Raw genomic sequence first — 23,836 nt, 5'->3', positions numbered from 1 at the left:
GAGACAAGTGTCAGCCAATCACCTTGTCGCATGAGAGCAACAACTTTTGGCTTTGAGCATGGATAGTCAGGCAGCGTTCCAAACCAGTTTGGCAAGTTATTCTATAGTTGCCATTTGTGGAGTCGTTATTGTGGTCTTTAGTCCGAACAATGATTCCCTATTTACCTCTGAAAAATTCATTACGTAAGTAACTGAAAAATGGTTAAAAATGGTTCTGAGTACTATGGGACTTAACATCGGGGGTCATCAGTCCCCTAGAACTTCGAACTACTTAAACCTAACTGACCTAATGACATCACACACATCCATGCCCGAGGCAGGATTCGGACCTGCGACGTAGCGGTCGCGCAGTTCCGGGCTGAAGCGCCTGGAACCGCTCGGCCACACCGGCCGGCCAAGTAACTGAAATATGAGTGGAAGAAGGAAGGAGAGAGGTTAGCGTTCCGTGGACATCGTGGTCAGAACACGGAGGACGACGTCATACAAACAAGAGTGAAGTGGAAATTCATCCCTTCTTAGGTTACTGCATTTTTTCTTGACTTACAAGGGAATGGTCAGACTTGTCATGTCAAAACCTGTGTTGCTTTTTTTACCACTGTGAGTTAACATTGCAAGAAGTCTGCATGCAGAATTTTAGCTGCTGACATGACCTGGAAGTCTGTAAACAATTTTATGAAGTAAGACATTATTGTCGCATGGTTTCCGCGCTTATAACTGCCTCTTGTACAACCCTGACCTCTCTCGCTACGTTATACCAACGCCATCTAGGGACAAGGTGGCGTTAGCTACGCGCCGCTCTTTTGCCACAGCAGTGAGAGAGCTGATTCCCCAGTGAAAGCGATCGTATGATAATTAAACGTTGACAAATATGGCTGATATGTTATCTACAACATTCTTTCCAAATAGCAATGAAATAGACACAAATAAATATACGGTTTAGAACACGTCCAAATTTTATTTCTTGTAATTACCGCAAAAATGCGAAATCTTGATACAATGTTCAAAACCTAGGTTTTTTTGTACACCAAGAATATACAAGCAAAGACGACCCTGCGAATCACAGACGTTGTTAGATGTCCGCAGACAAAACTGGGCTGGTGTTAGGAATGAATCAGGCCTAGTATCAGTGTATTTCGAGGAGCGCAACGCATATTTAATCAAGTTTTAAAACCGTGGGGAGGAAAATTGATAATGTACTACTGATTACAGCTTTAGAATATTGTCATGCTGATAGACAGGAAATTGCAGTGATCTGCACACAATAATTTTCTCTGTTAGTTTTCTGTAAAATGCCTTCCACTGACGGAAAAATTCTCTGTCTAAAGGTTGGATTACGTTCGTCGTGCCGGGTGGAATCTGAAGTATCTCTACCTCTTTGTCAGGGCGCGCTCGAAATACAGCTTTAATGAATCAGACCTTTTATGACCTGACCACGAATCTAGGAGAAGAGATTTGTTCCCGCAGATCGGAATAAAAGCATGACGCATGAAAAGTGTAACGTTTTCATTTCCCATTTTTCCAGACTTCGATGCGTCTACCGCAAGATTGTTTGCGTAGAACATTGTTCTTTTGACACGTGGTCCAAAACGTCCAGTTGCTTCTTGAAGACACACATATAGTTTAGGCAGCAATGAACCATCCAGACTAATTATGGACATTATAGTGTATGAATGGGTGAGTGAAGTCGTGGACTGCGCAATCGCCTCGATATGTTTTTCCCCTTTGAATGACAGTGTTCTTTTCGTACGCATTTCTTTTTGAAAACTTGACTGATCTGCATTGTACACGTACGATTCACTAAAACTAGCGATCTTACTTTTTTGCATTCGTAAGAAAAGCTTCTATCATTTAGATTTGTGTCACTTCATTTTCCGACCTGTTTCTCGATAAAAACTTTTTTTTTTTTCGCGTCACAATTTTATGTGATCTTTTGAAGCGACTAATCCAACTTTGAGAAGCTGTAAATTCTTTAGCGCCAATTCACGTTCAGAACGGACAAAGCGATACTTATTTTGAACAGTTCTGACACGTAGGCGTTTCTTACCACTTTTGTTCAATCAGTACGTCACCGCTTTTTCTTTGTCTGATAAGGTAATTGTAGTTGCTGGTGTTAATTTCGGAGATAATTGATTATGGTACGTGGCACTATCACTAGAAGAGTCTTCATGAGTGCAACTTTCGTCTGTAGATTCACAGTCTGCAATATCGAGTTTTTCAGTTGTTTCTAGCCACATGTCTGCGCCATTTACATGCTCGTCTAGAAGTTTAACAACCATGTCGCACAACACATACTCTTCACGCGTGTTTTCTGTTGATTGCTTCATTTGGCGTCTGTGGTATATCTCCATGGCAAGCAGCAAACCATTTACAGGGTTCGCCATCACCTGTGAGGGGAGATTGAATGGTCACCGTAAAGTGGCTTGTGGAGTATAGATGAACATGTACAGAACATCTTTCACATCTCTAACCAGTTTCAGGACGGTATGTTTCGAAATACGTACCAGAAATTAAAAGGACGTGCATGCCACAGAAACGAATATTCGTTTCCCCTTCCCACCAAAACCGTGCAGCGATATTCCTCTTTAGTGAACGCCGCGATAAGACGGCCGCACTTGCCGACCATGCGCACAACGCTCGCGACTCGCCATTTCCAGGGGTGGCCAGCCGTCACTGCAAGCGCCAAGCAGGAAACACATCCATGTTCGTGATTTTTTTTTAGGTGACTTCCAGTTCATGTCAGCAGCTACAATTTTGCATACGGACCTTTTTGCACAGTTAAATAACAGTGCTAAAAAAAGCAATACATATTTCGGCATGACAAGTCTGACCATTCCCTTGTTAGTCCACTAATGAAACTACACTTAGACTTAGGTCACTAATGAAACTACGCACACTAATACAGGTACATAGTACTACTTGACACCATGACGTTTCCACTGTAAATAAGATCTTCGTGTGCTATCACAGCTAACTAGGTATATGTACTCCCTTTATTGGGAGTACAACCAATTTTGCATTTGTCTGCCGCTACTGTAATATCTCGCTATTCCAGCGATATAGAGACACTGGTGGCGATAGAATCTTTCTGGCACATAGCTCCATTTTCGACTCCATGCGTCCGCCCAAAAAACAGATGGAGACGGCCGTTGACACTCTACAGGGAATGAATGCCCAGCCGCTGAATTGATATCTGACCACTGAAGTCTCCGTCACGCTGATGCCCGAATAAAACTGTTATCTCGCTTTCTCGGTCCAAACTTTGACTTGGGATTGTTTAATCGTGTGTTGTCGTTCGAACGGATTGTGTTCTGTTTGTCGTTACTTTCAGTCGTAACATTCGCTTTTACTGTTTTTCGCCCGTCGAATTAACGCCTATCCTAAACTGTCCTCTCACGTGGACGAGGAACGAACGACGTCACAGCGTGGGACTCGACGTTCCACTACACTGCGGAGCGTGAACTGAAGAATCTGGCACGTCTCGTGGACAGAAACGTGACCATTTTTTTAAATTAATTAAAGAGTGTGTGGTATGATTATGAGCTATTTCAAAGCATCAGCAAATTGAGGTTCTCTCGAAAACGCGTCGTTCAGTTAAGATTTGTTATAGTTAAATGACAGAAAACTACATATTGATAGTTAAAGGCTTCCTGACATCTGGGAATGATACTAAACCGTTTCAGTGGTACGGCACAATGATGATCTATGAAAAGCGTGTCGTTTAGATGCAGTTTGTCATAGTTAAATAACAAATCTGCATAGTTGATTATATTTACCTGTATTTTGAATAATGTATTTGCTGCAATTGTCTTAGCATAGGCCAACAACTAGAAAGTTCCTGCAGAGGCCAGAAATACATACATCAAAAAAAGTTTTGCATCACCTCGGTTCCGTAAGTTCCAGAACCTGTACAGAAAACTGGAATAGAGATCAACATAAAAATCCTTTCCGCCCTTTTTATTGCTGATGAAAATCACACATTGAATGTAGCACCACCATACAGCGAGATCTTCAGAGGTGGTGGTCCAGATTGCTGTACACACCGGTACCTCTTAATACCCAGTAGCACGTCCACTTGCATTGATGCATGCCTGTATTCGTCGTGGCATACTATCCACAAGTTTATCAAGGCACTGTTGGTCCAGATTGTCCCACTCATCAAGGCGCCTCGCCAATATGCTGCCACTATCGGTCGGAGGATGGCATTAATGTATCGTACAGTCGTTACGGTGCCTTCCGTGACCACCAGTGATGTACGTCGGTCCCACATAATGCCACCCCAAAACAGCAGGGAACCTCCACCTTGCTGCACTCGCTGGACAATGGGTCTAAGGCGTTCAGCCTGACCGGGTTGCTTCCAAGCACGTCTCAGACGATTGTCTGGTTGAAAGCAGGTTGAAAGCAAATGCGACACTCATCGGTGAAGACAACGTGATGCCAATCCTGAGGTCCATTCGGCATGTTGTTGGGCCCATCTGTACCGCGCTGCATGGTGTGGTTGCAAAGATGGACCTCGCCATGGACGTCGGGAGTGAAGTTGCGCATCATGCCCTTGGGCGGCCTGAGCGAGGCATGTCGTCGACAGTTGCTGTCTCCCTGTATCTCCTCCATGTCCGAACAACATCGCTTTGCTTCACTCCGAGACGACTGGACACTTCCCTTGTTGAGAGCCCTTCCTGGCACAAAGTAACAATGCGGACGCGATCGAACCGCGGTATTGACCATCTAGGCATGGTTGAACTACAGACATCAAGAGCCGTGTACCGCCTTCCTGGTACACTGAAAGGTTTTGATACTATGAAACTTTGTGTATACATTGTTTTATGGACTCACTCATGTTTGTATGTTGCTGATGAATATGTTTATCAGTGATGACGAGCAGCTTCGAAAAAATCACCTTTACCATTAAAATGAAATTAGGAAATGAATCTCAGTGTTGAAATCTACGTGGTGAAGAACTTTACTTTACAGTGATTGTAGTCAATGCAATATCGAGACTATAGATATTATGTATGCACAGTCTGACAGCGGCACAGTATTTTAACTGCATTGAATTTAAAATCGAGAATATGATGAAAATTAGTAAATTAGTTCTTCTAGTACGTATTTCAGATATTTTTCCCACGTTATGCAGTGTTCTACCAGCAGTTCGTTGTTCAAGACTCTCAAGACTAAGAATGATGAAGATGGGTTTTACTTCAAAGAAAATCTATCTTGAAAAATGGAACTGTGATTATGGACAAAAAGGACTGTACAGTGTAAGAGGACTCTGACAATTATAAAATGGTCTCATTACTAAACTGATACACATCCCAACCAGTTGCGCAATTTGTCATAATGAAAGCAAAGAAATAAACAGTGATTCTAAATATTATTAAAATTAATTGAAATTAATTATTTATTAATTATTATGTTTATTTATTATTTTATTTCTTATTTATTATTTATTAATGATTAATTAATTAAAATTATTAAAATTAAATATTATTAGTTATCTGAGGGTCAAAGATTTCCTTCAGTTATTAGTTCTGATAAAGAAACATCTGATTCTTCTGTATGCATTGGTTAGCTTTAAAAGTTCCTCTAAAAATGTTCTCCCTGAATAAAAAGATCGAAATAGCTTTATAAACCAGTTTTCATCTCCATAATAAAGTATTCTAGACAGTTTTTCCCCAGATTCAAAAATACATATCTCATATCTGAAAACCTCAACTGCTCGCTAGTATGCCTCAAATGAGAATGCGCCAGACTGACTAGCAAGTGAACCACAGATAAAACTAAACACTATGTCAAGGATCTTACTCTCTACTCGTGCAGTGCGCCCATACATCTTTGTTCCCCCCAGTACAGGAAAGGTAAATTGTTTACAATGGCAGAAAACATATGAAAAGCTTACACAGTATGTCCTCAAAGAACACAGTATGTCTTGAAAGAAACAGCCGCCAGGGTGTGTACGATATATACACATTTGAGAAGCAGCCATCAACTTTGTATTAACCTAAATTTGTGATGTTTCCGCCCTTCAGGTCTAGCTTTTAAACTCCCTGGGCACGTGTTGTATCCAACAGGAAAGCGCGGCCGGCCGCGGTGGTCTAGCGGTTCTAGACGCGCAGTCCGGAACCGCGCGACTGCTACGGTCGCAGGTTCGAATCCTACCTCGGGCATGGATGTGTGTGATGTCCTTAGGTTAGTTAGGTTTAAGTAGTTCTAAGTTCTAGGGGACTGATGACAACAGATGTTAAGTCCCATAGTGCTCGGAGCCATTTATTTGAAGGAAAGCGCGCTCGCTTACACGGCTTTTGTCGCGTATTCCCGTGAGGCCGGTGGCTATCGATAAAATCTCGCTAACGCCGAGTGGGTTTGGGTAGAACACGTTCGGGGCAGTGGTTTTGCCGCTATTAAGGCGTCGTTACGAAGCGGATGTTGCGCACCGGTCCAATATTTCAGCCGACACCTGTTCCCGCCGCTGTCGGCAGTTCGGGAGCGCCACAGATGGCCGTTGGATACGTTAATGGGCCCTCGGCGCCTCCACTCGCACCGATACGGATCGGCGCGCAGCGCAGCAGGAAAGGCCGCACCTCTGGGCACTAGAGGTGGGCCGAACGGTTATTCTGGAGTAACCGTTATCACAGTTCCAGTTATTCTTTGATAACCGTTATCGTTAACGGTTATTAATAACTGCCAAGTTATTTTTCGCTAGCGAATACCGAATACTCCGACAGTTAAATAACGACATAGTTGGAATCCATCAGTTTAGTTATCAGTATAGCTGCGAGTAGTGTGAAATAGCAGGAATGTCGTATGAATTGTGTCATAACCTTAGCTTATTAACTCCGGGTACATTTTAGTTGATGTTAGAACGATTATTAGTGTTTCATATTATATGTTTGTAGGTTATCGGTCGCCATTAGAAATATTATCTTCGCAGCTGCGACAGAAAGTACGCGGAACTTCGCCAAAGCACTGTTTAAGTAAAATGTTAACAACGTGCGTTTTTAAGTATGAAGTAATCTGTAAACTGAGTACTGTAGGTTAAATTCGAAGCTTAATTTCTTGTGCTGCTCACATAATAGAATAAAGTGTACAGCCTTGTAATACAACAAAAAATATGCGTAATGTGACAGATTCGTTTACTCTTGTGCTGTAAAAGCTAGTCCTACTGGGGAAAGTGTGAGTACGCTAATCCAAGTTTTATGTCAGATTTGGAAACTGCTCGATTTCTCCAGCTACAGCATGTTTATAACATATGAAGACATGCAGATCGAAAAGGTTGACAGTGTTACATTTCTGGGACTACAACTCGATAATAAATTCAGTTGGGAAGGGCATACCACATTTTTTCATTCTATTATTTCATAAGGGAGCATATTCTGTGGTAACTTATCAAACGTAGCAAAAGTTTTTCGCATGTAAAAGCGTGTAATAAAAATCGTTTGTGGTATCAATTCAAGAACATCATGTAGGAACCTGTTCAAGGAACTTTGTATTCTAACCACTGCTTCCTAGTATATTTATTCCTTAATGAAATTTGTTACAAGTATTTCCAACCAATAGCTTAATACATAATATCAGTACTAGAAATGGGAACAGCAATCTACATAAAGACCTAAAATCACTTACCTTGGTCCAAAAGGGGTCCAATGTTCAGGAACATGCATTTTCAATAAACTGCCAGCAAGTCAGCAACCATTAAAAACTTGGTTTCAGATAAAGCACGGTTTACAGTGTGTTTGAAAGACTATTTGATACAGAAGTGTCTGATTCCACCCGTCATCAATATGCCGGAAATAGCTATTTTAAGTGTGTCTATGACGTTACTACATACACATGGCAACAAACACGAAGATACATATAAATAATACAATAACATTTCCCACCAAAAATACAATCAAACCAACGGGACAACTGCGGGAAGTTGGGGGTTTTAGAGTGGGGACAAGCTAGTAAAAAATACACACCATGATCCCAAAACACAAAATGAAGAACAAAAAGAAAAAAAATACAGCATTCTGCTACACCAACAAAAATCTGCAGGAATCGGACACTTCCCTTGAACAATATAGGTCAACCATAGGTGACCATACCAAAACACCAATACCCACAACTAAAAGTACGAAAATTGGAATCGGACATTTCCCTTGACCTACATAGGTCAACCTCAGATGACGATACTAAAACATCAGCACATACAACTATGAAAATGGGAATCAGTCACTTCCGGTGACCTATATAGGTCCACCACAGCTACTGATGCCCAAAAACCAACACCTACAACTGCGAAAAATAAAACCACAATCCCAAAAGTCCACAAATCAATCATCCCTACATAAAATTAAATCACATTCAATTTCAATACTTCATAAATACACAAAACATCACAGCTAGAAAAAAAATAATAATTACCACCAGCAAATTCCGGCACTGCAACCTAGATCGACAGCCCCCCCCCCCCCCCCCCACACACACACAAACCAACTCATAAACACCGTGCCGCAATGACATTCACACACCACAACACCTTTACGTCGAAGCAGACGGGTGGAATCAGACGCTTCCATTGACCCCTCCTTCTACTCTGTAGATGAATATCGTAACAGAGACTGATAGACCAGCTTAGGTAAAAATTCTGCTATATTTCAGTTTTGACAGCACTTGGTTGCAACAGTCAAGATCGGGTATTCTGTGTATGATAAATTTATTGAAAGTGCGTATCTGTGTTTTATTCTGACAGTGTATCAATTCTGTAAATATTAGCAGTTACTGTGATATATTCACATATTTTGACAATCTCCTGACAAATGATGAGGATGATAATTATTATATTCCACTGTATTATGTTATACGTTCTGACATGTGTGGTCAGCACACCGCTCTCCCGGTCGATATGATGGTTTTCTTTTACCGGAGCCGCTACTATTCGGTCGAGTAGCTCCTCAATTGGCATCACGAGGCTGAGTGCACCCCGAAAAATGGCAACAGCGCATGGTGGGTGGATGGTCACCCATCCAAGTGCCGGCCATGCCCGACAGTGCTTAACTTCGGTGAACTCACGGGAACCGGTGTATCCACTGCGGCAAGGCCGTTGCCAAAAAGTGTACAGGGCCATCACAAATTACTGGAGCGCTTCATAAAGTGGTGCCTATACTATCAATAATATTGTGCGTTGATACTGGAAGCAAGATACGTTCATTGGGCAATATCAGAAATTGAGTCCGCCTTGCTGCAAAACACCTTGTTATTCGTTTATTTCTTTATTATCCCAAACTAGTTTCGGCGACAAATGTCACCATCATCCGTGGGGTTTTTACTCTAAAACATGCAGAAAATGGCATGGTTGTACACAGTAAAAATTTATTACATTTTTACAGTTCGTGTTTTGAAATATAGTTTTCTATTGATACTTTCATACTACCTTATTTATTGTATGTTACAGCATGTTTTAGGCAATTATTGGCGCTGTTTGCGACATATTTTCTGTGCTCTTTTTTTTCCTGTTGCCGTCTTTTTACTTAGCGAACATCATGTCATCTGCAACCATGTGAGCGGCTTTTAGTATTTGTTTACTGCATGTTTTAAAGTAAAAAACCCCACTGATGATGGTGACATTTGTCGCCGAAACTAGTTTGGGATAATAAAGAAATAAACGAATAACAAGGTGTTTTGCATCAAGGCGGACTCAATTTCTGATATTACTGTTTTTCTATGCAAACACGGACCAAATGGAAGAGTTCCAAGATAATATTATTGTACGTTCATTGGATTTGTCGACGTGGAAAAAGAGTTCGACAACGTCAAATAGTGCAAAATGTTCCAAGTCCTATCAAGAATAGAGATAAGCTGTAGGGAAAGAAGAAATATACAAATGTACAAGAAGCAAGAGGGGAAAATAAGAGTGGAAGACCGATAACGAAGTGCTCGAGTTAAAAAGGGTGTAAGACAGGGATGTAGTCTGTCGCCCCTTACTGTACATCGAAGAAGCAATGAGGGAAATGAAAGAAAGGTTCAAGGGTGGGATTAAAATTCTGCGTGAAAGGATATCGATGATGAGATTCGCTGATGACATCGCTATACTCACTGAAAGTGAAGAAGAATTGCAGGATGTGTTGAATAGGATGAACAGCCTAATGAGAACAGAATATGGACTGAGAGTAAGTCGAAAAAAGAGGAAAGTTAGGAGAAGTAGCAGAATAAGGTGGGAGGCGACAGTCCACTTCTCGCGCTCTTAGGGACATACTATATTACAAATTAGTAATGGCATCGTAACATATGCGGCTGGAGGCGCCGCCCTACAACGTCAGTATTGGTTGGCTCTTGAGCAAATAAGTTTTACGATCACTGCTCTGCATCATCATGTAAAATCCCGAGATGTTTTTGCGTCAATTTCTCGTAAACAAAGGCCTATTTTGACGACTGCTTCCAAGGTGTTATACCTGGGCCTCTAGCCCACATCACTGAACATATGGTTTCAAAAAATTAATTCCACGCCTGGGGACGTCTCGTTGCAAGTCAGGATCCCTGTTTTCACTGCAGATACCGGTCACGGCACAATAGATCCATGGCCAAACCCCCCCTTATACGCCGTGAAGTAAAGATCGCGACCAACATGCCATTTTCCAGTTAATCGTCCAGTTGGTTTGGTGCGCTGCCAGTACTGCAGTGAAATGTTCTCACATCAACCGTTTTTGAACTGAGCAGGCAAAATAAATAAAGTTTTCAAAAAATGAAAGTGAGCGGGCAGTCACTGCGCAAAGCAGATTTTGCAGTAGGTACCAGTAAGCTCACTGTACACCGTTTCGCTGACTGGTACATCGTTTCATACATTTTACCCTAATTTCGATACATCATAGCCACGACAGTTCTAGAATATGCAGTAGGCACCATCGTTAGGCAGGTTGAGGTATCTGCCTACAGGCTTACGAGACATATCATTCTCAAACACCACAATATCCAGTTAGTCTTCCACCTTCGCTCGAACGACCAATATCTGTTTGCTGGCTGCACCTGCAAACACACTTTACTTGATCGCATAGTAGGTCGCCTTGGCCCTCGCATAGTGACAAAGCCGCGATTCTAGGCTGGCTAGGTTGTCATAGTATATGTAGCGTATATGTACAGGGCTATTACAAATGATTGAAGCGATTTCATAAAATCACTGTAGCTCCATTCATTGACATATGGTCACGACACACTACAGATACGTAGAAAAACTCAAGTTTTGTTCGGCTCATGCCGTCCGCCGCTCGTGGTCTCGCGGTAGCGTTCTCGCTTCCCGAGCACGGGGTCCCGGGTTCGATTCCCGGCGGGGTCAGGGATTTTCACCTGCCTCGAGATGACTGGGTGTTTGTGTTGTCCTCATCATTTCATCATCATCCAGGAAAGTGGCGAAATTGGACTGAGCAAAGATTGGATAATTGTACGGGCGCTGATAACCACGCAGTTGAGCGCCCCACAAACCAAACATCATCATCATCATCATCATCATCGGCTCATGCCGCACTTCAGGTTTCTGCCGCCAGAGCGCTCGAGAGCGTAGTGAGACAAAATGGCGACAGGAGCCGAGAAAGCGTATGTCGTGCTTGAAATCCACTCACATCAGTCAGTCATAACAGTGCAATGACACTTCAGGACGAAGTTCAACAAAGATCCACCAACTGCTAACTCCATTCGGCGATGATATGCGCAGTTTAAAGCATCAACGATGCTTTCGAGCTCATTGATGGGGACATGCTGCGCCGAGTGTGGGAGGAACTTGATTATTGGCTTGATGTCTGCCGAATCACTAAAGGGGCACATATCGAACATTTGTGAATGCCTAAAAAAACTTTTTGAGTTTTTGTATGTGTGTGCAAAGCATTGTGAAAATATCTCAAATAATAAAGTTATTGTAGAGCTGTGAAATCGCTTCAATCATTTGTAATAACCCTGTATTTAGGGAGCAATCAGTATACGCGGTGAACGAACGAGGCGCCCAACATCATACTCTTAAATGGTGACGGAAAAGCCTCATCGCCAATTTATTCTTTAATTCGCCGTTTATCTCGATTTCTTACCTTTCATTCTAAGATCATACTTTTGGAATTATCAATTACATAGCGAAGCTATACTTTACCGGATACATTTTATTTCAAATTTGCTTTTCTATGTTACTCTTGCGGATTTTTATTTTGTGTTCAAGAAGACCAGTCGTATGTTGCAAAGATCATGTATGAGGACGTGCTGAAAAGTAATGCATGGGTTTCGAAAAAGACGATCGTGTGAAACCCACCTCGCGCTATTCGTCCAAGAGACTCAGAGGGCCATAGACACGGGTTCCCAGGTAGATGCCGTGTTTCTTGACTTCCGCAAGGCGTTCCATACAGTTCCCCACAATCGTTTAATGAACAAAGTAAGTGCATATGGACTATCAGACCAATTGTGTGATTGGATTGAAGAGTTCCTAGATAACAGAACGCAGCATGTCATTCTCAATGGAGAGGAGTCTTCCGAAGTAAGAGTGATTTCAGGTGTGCCGCAGGGGAGTGTCGTAGGACCGTTGCTATTCACAATATACATAAATGACCTTGTGGATGACATCGGAAGTTCACTGAGGCTTTTTGCGGATGATGCTGTGGTATATCGAGAGGTTGTAACAGTGGAAAAGTGTACTGAAAAGCAGGAGGATCTTCAGCGAATTGATGCATGGTGCAGGGAATGTCAATTGAATCTCAATGTAGACAAGTGTAATGTGCTGCGAATACATAGAAAGAAAGATCCCTTATCATTTAGCTACAATATAGCAGGTCAGCAACTGGATGCAGTTAATTCCATAAATTATCTGGGAGTAGGCAGTAGACTGATTTAAAATGGAATGATCATATAAAGCTGACCGTCGGTAAAGCAGATGCCAGACTGAGATTCATTGGAAGAATCCTAAGAAAATGCAATCCGAAAACACAGGAAGTAGGTTACAGTACGCTTGTTCGCCCACTGCTTGAATACTGCTCAGCAGTGTGGGATCCGTGCCAGATAGGGTTGATAGAAGAGATAGAGAAGATCCAACGGAGAGCACCGCGCTTCGTTACAGGATCGTTTAGTAATCGCGAAAGCGTTACGGAGATGATAGATAAACTCCAGTGGAAGATTCTGCAGGAGAGACGTTCAGTAGCTCGATACGGGCTTTTGTTGAAGTTTCGAGAACATACCTTCACCGAGGAGTCAAGCAGTATATTGCTCCCTCCTACGTATATCTCGCGAAGAGACCATGAGGATAAAATCAGAGAGATTAGAGCCCACACAGAGGCATACCGACAATCCTTCTTTCCACGAACAATACGAGGCTGGAATAGAAGGGAGAACCGATAGAGGTACTCAAGGTACCCTCCGCCACACACCGTCAGGTGGCTTGCGGAGTATGGATGTAGATGTAGATGTAGAATGCCTGCGAATTTGTTGTGTGAATGTTTTAATGTCCTTTGAATAAGACAAGTTATTAACTTTCTACTTCCTTATTCCTCGTTCCTACCTGTTTATTTCTCAACATAGTCACCCGTATCCGAGGCTGTTTGTGAGTAGGCAACATCCTAATCATTGAAAGGAACGGATTGCCGCCTTACGGGCCTGGGTTCGGTTCCCGGCTGGGTCGGGGTTTTCTACACTCAGGGGCTGGGTGTTGTGTTGTCTTCATCCTCATTTCATCCCCATCCGGAGCGCAGGTCGCCCAATGTGGTGTCGAATGAAATAAGACCTGCACGAAGGCGGCCGGACCTGCCCCGTGAGGGGCAGCTAATGACGCCAAACGTTCATTTCCATTGAACGGAAGATGATGAAGATAGTGAGATAGTCACCCTCTCTGCTGATGTATTTCTCCTCACGAGAGACCAGTTTGTTGATGCCATTACTGTAGAATCTTTTACCTTGTTGATGGATCCACAAACTTCACCTCTGTTTGCACAACTTCATCACTATCGAAGTGAAGTCCTCGAAGGAGTTCTTTAAGTTCTGGAAACAGATGAAATCCAATGGTGCCAAATTAGGGACTACTAGGCAGATGATTGATGATAAGTGAGCCCAAGGGGTCGGATTGTTACAGCGAATTGTAAACTCGATTACAGCAGTGTTTCTCATGCCCCGCACTGTTACATTACTCGACGCCGAGTTACTCGCAACAAATCGGAGACGCCTAGCGACAGAGTGCAGCAAAAATGTAGAAGTGAAGAATAAAGATGCAGAATGCTAATATCTTTTGTTTTATTTAAAAATCTTTAAGAGTTTTCGCTAAAAATTCGGAGGCATTACTTTTCAGGATACCCTAGTATCTTATTATTATAGCATAATTCATTTGTAGCTTACGTCCAGAACGAGGTTTTTTTTTTCTGGCAGTTGCAGCCGTTATTGTACATTCCACTTACAGCGTCAGTGATGCATGCGTGCGCTTGTGTGTATCAGCGTGTGTGTGTGTGTGTGTGTGTGTGTGTGTGTGTGTTGTGTGTGTTTATCGGAAGCAAAATAGCAGATGTGTGGAAACAGGCTCTTGTCTGGCATGGATAAGGCAACTCATCCGCTACTCCATTTTCACAAGAACTTTGTTACGTTGAACTTGGAGGGGGGGGGGGGGGGAGGCGGGGAGAGAAAAAGAGAAAGAGAGACAGTTCCACGAAAAGGTTCCCGCAGCCGCTACGCTTTACGCTTTGTGCGTTTTCTCAAACATGAGCGGTGGTTAAATATTAGCCTTCAAACTACACGGTGGATTCCACGTAGTGGAGTAAGTGCGCCAAATACGTTTCCTTCGTCGGCTGTTGCCCTGTGCGTCTACGCAGGCGTCGCGGGCGCTGATGGCAGGTTTCTATCGATAGTTCGTTGTTGCTTTTAGCAAATCACCTGCTTGGTCTGACCCGGTGCCCAAAACGAGTAACTAGGTTTGGCTGTTTTTCAGTTTACTAGCGTAAGACGTCCCGCAATATTATCTTTTCATCGCTAGTCGACGATTTACTGTTTCCGTTTGGCCGGCCGTTGTGGCCGAGCGGTTCTAGGCGCTTCAGTCTGGAACCGCGCGACCGCTACGGTCGCAGGTTCGAATCCTGCCTCGGGCATGGATGTGTGTGATGTCCGTAGGTTAGTTAGGTTTAAGTAGTTCTAAGTTGTAGGGGACTGATGACCTCAGATGTTAAGTGCCATAGTGATCAGAGCCATTTGAACCACTTGTTTCCGTTTGAAAAACTCAAACGCGTACATCGTTTACTGCTGAGGGCATTTTATTATAAATATTAGCTACTCAAGCTATTAACTACCTCTTCCTCTTGAGATAACCAACTCGTTTCGTTGTATCCTTAAAGATGTAGGAAATTAATAAAAGCTCTTTCTTAGGTTTTTTCCATTTTTACTGTTCCTTTAAATTATTTTCCGATCAGGATTGCGTCATATATGCAGTAACCTCTCATGTCCCGTGCGAAGCCTCATGTCTTTGCGAAATATGGAGAACCCAGTACAAATAGCAAATAATAAATTTTGGGAAACAGATTAAAATTTTGATTATTTAATAACTCACAAAAATTCACAAGCTGATGTCGAGAAAATTGAAAGAATTAGAATTCTGCTAGTCATTTAATTGTGAACCTAAGGAATCTTCCCAGTTTGTGAAGAGTTATAATTATACATTTCATTATTAGATGAATTAACTAAGATGGCGTATACTTGATGTCAAAAACTTCCTTCCTGGACACGCCTGCATAGACGGTTGCACGGAGGAGTCTCCTGGATGTTTCTTTTAATAGATGGGCGTGAATTGCTCTTAACAGATACGCCTCTGCAGCGATACGTGTTGTGTTTTTAATACCTATCAATCTCAGAAAACAGATACAACGCTGCTTTCCATGTAGAAAGAAAGAACGGTGCTATTTCTCATGACTCGGTAGTTCTATAGGCTTCATGACACTCTGAGTGGAATGACTCCTTACGTCACTCCTCTACGACCGAGCTAATGATTTGAATCTCTCTCATTTGTCTTACAACGTCTCAGTTTCATTTGAACGCCTCCATCGTAGATAAAATACATTTTCCTGTAAGTACAATGTCCTCTTTGATTTTTAGCGAGGCAGCGATATGCGTTTTTACTCTCCGAATTTTCAACCATCTTCTTCTATGCGAATACGCAGACATTAATCAGAGGTTATTTCTTAGTTCTGGTTCGCTATTTGAACAAGCTAGAAGCTTTTTCGGAAAGGTACCATTTGCTCATTTAGCCACCGTTTTATGAAGGCATAGTTTAATGAAATATTACTGCGGCATATGAAGTATTAGCCAAGATCATATTAGAATGTACTGAGTGTATGTTGGAAATTAATATCTGCAGTGCAGAAAAATAAAGAACAACGTACGAATTTCTCTCTTTCGGCATTGAAGCATAGCTACTAATGCTTCAGAAACTTAGTGCCGAATAGTGACGGAAGAAGGGAAGTAAAATAATTGTTTTTATACCTCGTACGTGGTATCCAAAAAGACGAACTTTTAATTACTAAAAATTTACGGATTTTGGTCTTTATAAAAAAAATCAGATTTTTATCGAGATATGAAAGATTGATTTTTACGGTTTTTTGCGCAGTGCCGATCACTTACGTTCTGCGAACGTGATTTCACGTTAACAAAGTAACGGACATCAGCCCTTGGTGTTCCCAAATAGTAGGAGCAGCAAGACGAAATCGCCGGAATTATGTCGGAATAGTTTCCAGTTTATCAGGTTATTGCGCTGCTCCAGGGAGTGCGCCAGACTTTGGCCACCACACACGGAGCTTTAAACCGCCTCTGTGGCTTCGACCCTCAACGGTAAGCCGGTTTGAATCCTGGCAGTGGAAAAATGTTCACTGTCAGTATTTCGCCAGCAAGGAGAGGAAAGGTGGTGGCGTAAAATTCCTTAGCGCCTCTCTCCGCAGTATCTCATGAACTGAGAGCATGTGAGGCTGTTGATCCTGATCTGTCCATCAGATGGGGTATGTTAAGCTTAGCGACTCTCTTGTTGCTATTCGCGTGGAGTAGGCTAGGTCCCGGCCCGAGTTTCACCCTCTCTTTTCTTTCATAATAATAATAATCATCATCATCATATAAATATTACACACACACGCACGCACGCACACAAAATACATACATTTAGTATTACAAATAGTGTGTAAATAAACAAAAACCGGAGCCCTATCGGTGAATCCTTCACTAGGTAACCATCCTGCCGGTTACTAGCTTTCCTTTCCCTCGCAATTGGGTCTGCCAAGTCCCCTTGTTGCTAGTGGTTTGATTTTTCAACAAGTTTCAATTGCTCAATCTCGAGTGTTTATTCTATTCTACCAAGTATGACACCAGTTATATGCAGTAATGATGCCTACTGCAGTGTGTATACTTAGTGTATATTCCTATTAATTCGTAAATACCCCGTGTTGTCTAATTTAGAAGCAGCGGCTGACCTCTGTTTTTTTCCTGATGCTTGCAACCTAGGCAGTAATGAAACAAGCATATCTGCAGTCAAAGATATAGGTGTTGTTATTCGATGGTCGAGGTGCCATTTACTCACTTGGTCTTTATTGTAACCACAGGAATTATTATTATGTTGTCAGTTCCCTTTGATTCGGTTATTTATGCTAGCTTCTAGAGTCTAGAGTGTTCTTGCATTAACTTCCGTATAGGTGGACAAGAACAATCCGAGAACCCCATATTTTCTAGCAATAGAATCGATCTGAAGAGGATCAAGCTACCTCCCCCCCCCCCTCTCTCTCTCTCTCTCTCTCTCTCTCTCTCTCTCTCTCACACACACACACACACACACACACACACACACACACACACACACAATCTCTCTCACGCGATCTCACGAAAACGGGGCCGGCCGGTGTGGCCGTGCGGTTAAAGGCGCTCCAGTCTGGAACCGCGTGACCGCTACGGTCGCAGGTTCGAATCCTGCCTCGGGCATGGATGTGTGTGATGTCCTTAGGTTAGTTAGGTTTAATTAGTTCTAAGTTCTAGGCGACTGATGACCTCAGAAGTTAAGTCGCATAGTGCTCAGAGCCATTTGAACCATTTTCACGAAAACGTCATGTCACCGTCGGAGCACTGTGTAAGTCTGATGACAATTATATTCGACGAGATGCAACTTGGTTTTACACAGAAACAAAGACTGTAATTTGCCTTGTCTGTTTTAGATATAACAAGGCAAAAAAAAGACAGAAAGCTGTGACTAATGCAAAGAAACAAATTCACCCATGCACTGTTAGTTAAGAAGCGATGAGTTCCGTAATTGTTTAAGAATGGATAACACTCGCTTTTCGGAGCTGCTGAACACTAAGCCATTGTTAACGAATAAGAATATAGTCACGTGCGATGTTATAAGCTGCGAGGAGAGACTGTTAGCTACAGAACAGTTTCTAGCCACTGGCAGAAGTTACGAGGTCCTCAGATTCAATGCCGTTTTATCCCCACAGTATTATCTAAAATGATTTCTGAAATCTGCAACGCAATTTATAGTTGCCTGAGGAAATACATCACGGTAAAGCAAAGTAAATAAAACAGAAGATGTCCATGTAGACGTTATTAATTTATTTAGTACGTATTATAAAAGATGCCGCCTGTAAGTTTAAGAACTGATTTCAGATTAGAAGAAGAAAGACTACAAATGGTGGTGGTGCACATCATCTAATGAATGCAACAAAAGGTACATGGAGATGAAACATTTAGCAACTATTAGAACTGGAAGAAAAGTTCTAAACTTTGTTCTTCATAGCAGAGGTCTTGGATATAGGCTAGATTTTTAAAAACATTTTTAACAATGGAGTAGATAAGTATTATGAATTAAAGTCCATCGGTTTTAGGGTATTATTTCCGATGCGTATCAGAAATTAAATCTAAGGTTTAATCGGTCTGTACTGCGATAAGCATCGTAAATAAAACATAATTCCCGAAATACAGGAGACCGATGGACTTGAATTCATAACATATGTATCTTTTACTCTCTCTATGTGCCACATGGAACCATTATGGATTTGCTAAAAAATGAAAGAAGTACTTAATTTTTTGCATCTTGGTTACTAGCCGGCCAGGGTGGCCGAGCGGTTCTAGGCGCTAAAGTCTGGAATCCTGCCTCGCGCATGGATGTGTGTGATGTCCTTAGGTTAGTTAGGTTTAAGAAGTTCTAAGTTCTAGGGGACTGATGACATCAGAAGTTAAGTCCCATAGTGTGATTCAGAGCCATTTGAACCATCTTTGTTGCTATACCTCTCGCACGAAGTATCGCACGAACATCTACAGTCTGTAAATTTCTCCGGAAATTCTGTCAGAACGTTTCGCCCTCATCGCATTCTGTCATGTGTACTACAACAGTATTTTTATCGGCGCGCAGTGATAGAAGACGATGTCCGTCGGCACGGTTTGCTGGGTGAAGTCAAGAGAAGTTATTCGACTGGTTCGCCAAAACGCCTATACTCGTCCAATTTGTCGGGCGGTCGGTTTGCTGTGTGTGTGTTTAGTGCCCTTAATGCCTGCTCATGATAAGCAGAAGATCCGCGATTGAATCCCGGCCTGGCACAAATGTGCATTTGCCGCAAAATATGAACCAAGCTGAGGCGAAATCGTACGACGGTGGCCAATTGTGCTCTCAATATCTCTTTGTACATTGTACGAAGTCTTATAATATTCGTGCGGTTATGCTACGAGACGACTCGATGCTTTGTATTAGACAACCATTCAGCAAATTTACAGTCCAGCAAAACCAGCCTCGTGATTTAGTTTTGTTTCCTTTTCGTCTTCAGTTCTACAGTCTTGTCTCGGTGGAACGAAAAACTGTTCGGAGTTTCAGAACACAAACGTATAATAGGCAGTGTCTGTTTCTAAAGCTAGGATCGATAAAACTGACAAACTTCTGAGAATACATTTCGTGCTATACTCAGAAAACAGGTACATACTTCACGAGGCGTGCTCTAGAAGACCCCAGAATGTGTCAACAACACGTTTTAGGAACAAACAAAGAAGGCGATAATGCAACCGACTGTAAAACCTTATACAATTGGCGATTTAACGAGGTTAGATGAAGTATAGGATTACTCCGCTGTACATTACCTTGGAGAGTGAGTTTGAAATTCTCGCAAGTTCTCAGAGACCACACCTCCTGAGTTAAGATTCTCTCTACCTCCCCTCGTGGCACCCTACTGTATTCGACTCCCGTTTACTGCCCTGAGAGTCCTTGTAAACACACTCGCGCTCAGCTCTAAAAATCTCGCGTTGTTGACAGTGTTCTAGGCGCTTCAGTCTGGACAAAACACTCATTCGACCAACACTTGAATATTGGTAGAAGTCTGAGCTCCATACCGGACAGGACCGATGGAAGAAATAGAGAAGATCCAAAGGAGAGCAGCACGTTTCATGTTACAATTTCATTTAGTAAGCATGAGAGTGTTACGTTACGGAGATGCTCCAGCGACAGACGCTGGTAGAGAGGCGTTTTGCATCACAGTGTGGTCTAATGTTGAAGTTCCGAAAGCGTACGTTCCTAGAAGAGTCTACCAATATATTGCTTCAAACTACACATATCACGCGAAAAAAACCATGAAGATAAAATTAGAGAGATTTGGGTCCACACGGCAACCATTCGTGACTGGGAAAGGGGGAAGGTACCCTCCGCTATAAACAGTAAAGTGGCTTGTGGATTGTAGATTTAGTTGCATACAACGCCCAACGAATATCCATCTCCAAAATAACTTGGCCCCCTACTGGATGTCGTAATCTTGCAGTCAATGTGGTACATTTCACTTCGAAAGTAGTCTCATGACCTTGACCGAAAATCAATAGAAAAGTTACGACCTACAAATTTAAAACGAGGATTCAGCGCAAACGCGATTAGATGCCAAGCCGACGTGAGAATGAACAAAAAAGGGATTACGGGAAAATAGAACTGTCGTAAGTTCTTTTAGTATTATAATCGTAGCCAAATTAAGTGAATCTGTATAGATATAGAAGAATGTGGCGTACGTAAAAAGATAATAATAGCGATAACAATAATGAAACCTGTCAGGTTGGAAAGTATTCTGTTGTTTCCTTCAGAGCACTATTTACGGCACTTGTACCCAGCGTGCGGTGGGCCCCGATCGGGCGCCCCGCTGCAGGCCGGGGCGGCACAATCGCCGTTTCGTCGCAGGCGGCGTCGGAGTAATTTGGATTCGTCTCGACCGGCTTTCGGCGCGCAATTGCGGCGTATTTACCGGTAACTCGCCGTGACGCAGTGGTCCCGCGCCGCTCAGCATAACAATAAAACGAGAACAGCGCCGGCCGAGCCGAAAACAAGAGCACCGTGCTTCCCGCCGGCCTGAAAAACCTCGGGAAACGGGTGCAGGGCTGCCAACCGCCAGCGCAGCGTTGCTGAGTTTGCTGTACGCTCCATTTCGCGGGAAGAACTGCGGCGGACGACAAGGCGGGGTCCGTGGCTTTGCCACAGTGGGAACTGCATAATAAAAAAGTTGTTTTTAATTATGAACCCAGAGATTTTTTCGTGTCTGAAGTTTCAGCCACAGCATCCTTCCGCGAGCATGCCGCGAGTTTTAAACGCAAGGATTTGGTACACAATACCATATATGCAGCATAGACATTAAAAACTATGAGAGGTGGCAGGAGCCCCCTCTCATATTTCTATCATTGAGTAATTCGATTTTCTCTCTAATTGCATGCGGTGAAAAGTTGCTATTCATTCACACGCGGACTTCCCATGCAGCGTCTCTCGTCACCCGGGTGGTCCGGTGACAGGCGGTTTCTGCTGATCTTGAAAGGGTTAAGCCGACGTGTGTGAGGGAGTCGAGTGGATGCTTTCCAGACGCCGACATTGTCATAAGAGCGGGGGCGACACGCCCAGAGGGACCAGAAGGGGCGGCTGGGATAGCGATTTCGTTACTTTGCAGAAACTTAGTGAAAACACTTTCTGGCGGGCTAACAGCGAGGCGTGGGAATGACTTGTGTTCCCAGGCAGTCTTGGTGGGCAAATTCCCGCGTTTTCTGCAAAATCGTCACTGTAATTGCCTTGCTCAGGACATAGCTCCGTGACGTAGCAAACTCGGCGCAGAAATTGGCGCCAAGAATATCCATTGGTGGAAAGGTAGCGCTTCGGCAATAGAGTGGAATTGTCCGCCGGTTTTCGAGTTGCTGATTGGAACGTTTAACCACGACCACTGTCGTGGGGGCGGGAATGTTCTGTGTACGGCTTGTACGGGTGCTCTTCAAGGGTGTCGGCTCTCGCCTTTCGGTCGGAGTAGGTTACAAGACTGCCCTGGACAGCCTGCCTTCCCTTGGCTTTCTAATATACTTTTATTTGATTGTAACTGTTTGACGAACTTGCTGGAGTTTCGACTTCAACGTAACTTTCCGAGTACAGTTGGCAATTGAGCGTTCTGCGTACAAGCGCCCTATGTTGTCTGTCTTGAGCAGTTTTGGCTAAAGTTGACTGTATCGGAGTTACTGTGTGACTTCGCTTGTTAAAATCAATCACTGTACCGTCAGTGATTGTGTGGCGAGCCTTCTTCGTCTCCCTCAGAGGCGCATTTGTATTGCTAGGAAGTCTTCAGTCTGGAACTACCAGACCAGGATAATTTGTTTCGGGCTATACTCGCGACATTATCATCACCACGACGGGACGTCGAAGCAACCAGCCATCGCCTCCGGTACGCCACATAGTGTCCTTGCAGTTAGAAGATAGCTTGGTAATGTACGTCCGCAGCACCAGCAAATCAGAGCTCAGCAGAGAGCGCCTGTTCGTCTTTTCTAACTTTGTTCTGTCTTGGGTGTTCATTGTCTGAGTTCTCACTACTGTAGCAGCAATTAATGTTGGGTTGGCTGTGTGTTTCTCTTAAGATTTGAGTTGCAAGGAATTGGCTCCACATACCACTTCGTCATAAATGTCACAATCTAGTTTAGGGACCTTCACAGCATTTATTTGAGTATCCAATTTGAGCCAATTTGATGTATTGTAAATGTTTCATGTGTTTTGTTCATTATTTTGAGTTTAGTCATAATAAATCATATTGTTATTTTCGACAGAACTTTCATTCTGGTAATCGGTAGAGCAACCCTTTCATTTCTCACTATGTCAATGAAACTTTCCTTTATTTAACTTATTTATCAAATTAAGTTATTGCAGGTGCCAAACTCTTTTCTACTCCACTTGCAGGGTCGATTACAGTCAGTTCGCGTTTTTTTTTTTTTTTTTTTTTTTTTTTTTTTTTTTTTTTTTTTTTTTATCCATGTGCAACAGCAAAAGTCGGATTCAGAATAGGGGGGGCTTAGAGCATCATTTATATATGAAGATCTTTACAGACGAATGGAAAAACTAGTAGAAGCCGACCTCAGGGAAGATCAGTTTGGATTCCGTAGAAATATTGGAACACGTGAGGCAATACTGACCCTACGACTTATCTTAGAAGCTAGATTAAGGAAAGGCAAACCTACGTTTCTAGCATTTGTAGACTTAGAGAAAGCTTTTGACAATGTTGACTGGAATAATTTCTTTCAAATTCTAAAGGCGGCAGGGAGCGAAAGGCTATTTACAATTTGTAGAGAAACCAGATGGCAGTTATAAGAGTCGAGGGACACGAATGGGAAGCAGTGGTTGGGAAGGGAGTGAGACAGGGTTGTAGCCTCTCCCCGATGTTATTCAATCTGTTTATTGAGCAAGCAGTAAAGGAAACAAAAGAAAAATTCGGAGTAGGTATTAAAATCCATGGAGAAGAAATAAAAACTTTGAGGTTCGCCGATGACATTGTAATTCTGTCAGAGACAGCAAAGGACTTGGAAGAGCAGTTGAACGGAATGGACAGTGTCTTGAAAGGAGGATATAAGATGAACATCAACA

The 23,836-nt window shown here is 42.7% G+C and overlaps 1 protein-coding gene across 1 annotated transcript in view; it reads left to right on the top strand.

Annotated features, from left to right (window-relative positions):
* The window catches only part of LOC126161896 (single Ig IL-1-related receptor-like), a 416,136-nt gene that overhangs the window by 236,031 nt on the left and 156,269 nt on the right, over window positions 1-23,836 (top strand). The window lies entirely within an intron of this gene.

Source organism: Schistocerca cancellata, chromosome 2, assembly GCF_023864275.1.
Source record: "Schistocerca cancellata isolate TAMUIC-IGC-003103 chromosome 2, iqSchCanc2.1, whole genome shotgun sequence".
Taxonomy (NCBI): domain Eukaryota; kingdom Metazoa; phylum Arthropoda; class Insecta; order Orthoptera; family Acrididae; genus Schistocerca; species Schistocerca cancellata.
The sequence above is the reverse complement of the archived record's forward strand: the minus strand, read 5'-3'. Positions and strand labels throughout refer to the sequence as shown.